Source organism: Ursus maritimus, unplaced genomic scaffold (assembly GCF_017311325.1).
Source record: "Ursus maritimus isolate PB19 unplaced genomic scaffold, ASM1731132v1 scaffold_9, whole genome shotgun sequence".
In the NCBI taxonomy this organism is placed as follows: Eukaryota; Metazoa; Chordata; class Mammalia; order Carnivora; family Ursidae; genus Ursus; species Ursus maritimus.
The window spans coordinates 54,022,942-54,025,256 of record NW_024427107.1 but is presented as its reverse complement, the minus strand read 5'-3'; positions in this window follow the sequence as shown (position 1 = coordinate 54,025,256).

The window sequence follows — 2,315 nt, the reverse complement described above, 5'->3', positions numbered from 1 at the left end:
GAGATGATGGATCTGAACAAGCCTGCAAGTATCATACAAACATGTGGGATTTGTATTATAACAACTCTAGTCGGTTTCTAGAGGCTCATTTCTTTCTGCTTCTTTACTCCCCAAATTATAATATTAGGAAGAAAGCCTCATTTCTGAGACATCTTTCCTTTAAAGATTGCGACACGGAAGTACGACTTCCTTCTCACCAGGTGAACAAACCAGAACCTCAGGAATCAGAATGTATCTTGTGGTGACACATAACTGCTGTTTTTATTATTATTATTATTATTATTAAATCATTTGGACAACATTTATTTATTGAGAAATATATCAATAAGTGTCTTACAAGGAAACAAGAAACATTCTAGGTATTTAATTAATTTAATTTAATTCAGAGATAATTTTAGGTATTTAATTTAATTAATTTAATTTAATTCAGAGATAATTTTAGGTATTTAATTTAATTAATTTAATTTAATTCAGAGATAATTTTATATAGAAAATTGTACAAGAATACAAGAGCTGAAAGAACAAATAGGAGATAGTGAAATGACATAAAAGAAGAGCAACTGGGAGGACAGGTATCATCCAGAATAGAACAGACACAGGGATGAAGTGTTGTTAGTAGAACTCAGAAACCAGTGCTGTCTGTAAGTACCTGGGGACTTGCTGGAAGGAGCCAGACAAGGAATTAGTAGCACAAGGGAAAGGCACCCGCTGCAGAAAACTCAACTTGAGAGGGAGACAGAGAGGGACTAGCCTGGCTTTTCCCTTTCTTCACTCATTTTCCAAAACCAATTCCTCCCTGTGGTTGAAGCTACCAAGTAACCATCAGGCAAAAGAAACTAGATAATATAGTTTTTAGAACAGCAAGGAATTAATTGAAATGCGAATAATAAATACTGACATAAGTGTCAACTATGCACCAGGCACTCTTTTAGGTAATAGAAATTCAGCAATAACAAAACTGACCAATTCCCTGTCCTTGGGAGGTTAATATGGAGTGCTTAGTATGTACCAGTTACTCAAAATTACTGTAAATATACCAATATACTTTAAACACACTAATCCATTAAACCTTATGTAAGTCTATGGGGTAATACTATTATTGTCTCTCCCATTCAGATGAGAAATTGAAGGACAAGGAGGTTACATCCCTTAGGGCACAGTGCTTACAAGAGACCAAGCCAGGATTCAAACATTCAAGCATTCTGGCCTAGAGTATGTTCTCTTTAATCCTATTCCATTTCATCTTTTTGCCTTACACTTTCTGTTCTTTCTTTCACAAATAAAGATGATCATAAGTAACACTGAGAGTTTTTTTTTTTTTTTGAAAAATCTTACAGGGTTCATATACTAAGATTTAGAATATTTGAAACACTTAGCATAAATTTGGTCACTATCCTGCCAAATATAAAGATTATTTCTCTGTCTCTTGGATAATTCAAACATAAGTGGATAGCCATACATCACTAATGCTGCACAAAAGCACACTGAATTTTATAAGTGATAAAAAAAAAAAGATAACTTCTAGGGAATACTCCTATACCTCCGTTTTATGATTTTCAGATGGTGAGAACAAATAACCAGAACCAGAAAATAATCTTGTAAATTAAATGTCACATGTAGGGAGGGGCAGCATAGGAGCAATGGGTACTTCTAAATAGAGAATATGAACTTAGCCTACTTTTCAAGTTCTCCATGTGCTACACAAAATCGAAGAAAGCTAATAGAAAGGGCTTTTCTAAATAAATGAGCGTAGCATTCCCAACGCTTGCTGTAAGGTATCAGAACAATTCTTTTCTGGGTCTATACTGTGATTTCCTTTGTAAATGTGTCAATGTGAAAGCATTTTGAAGGAAAATTAAGTTTTACTTCTTTCCCCATTATATATTCATTGGATCAGAGATAACATTTGTAAAAGCATTACTTACTGTGTAGTATTGCACACAGAACAATAAAACAAGAAATGTCTCCTCATGAAAGACGGAGGCACTGTGATAGTTCCGCTATCCATGGTTCTTCTAAGAAAACTTACTCTGCCTTGCCCCAAGTGGGGGGCACATCCTCTGGTCTAAAATTACATGGATGCAGATCATAATGACAGAGCATATGATCTTTGTTTTTTTAAACTTCAAAATAATTCCTAAGAGTTTAAAACAATTGAAATGTGAACTCCTGACTGTGGAAATCCTGCTGCCCTTTGTGAATGATGTATGAAATGAAAATCTCTGCCTGGTGCATAGAATACTGACATCATGTAATTACAGCCATGCCGGCCAGCCATCCATTTAGTCAGAATGCCCTTAGAAAAAGCATACCTG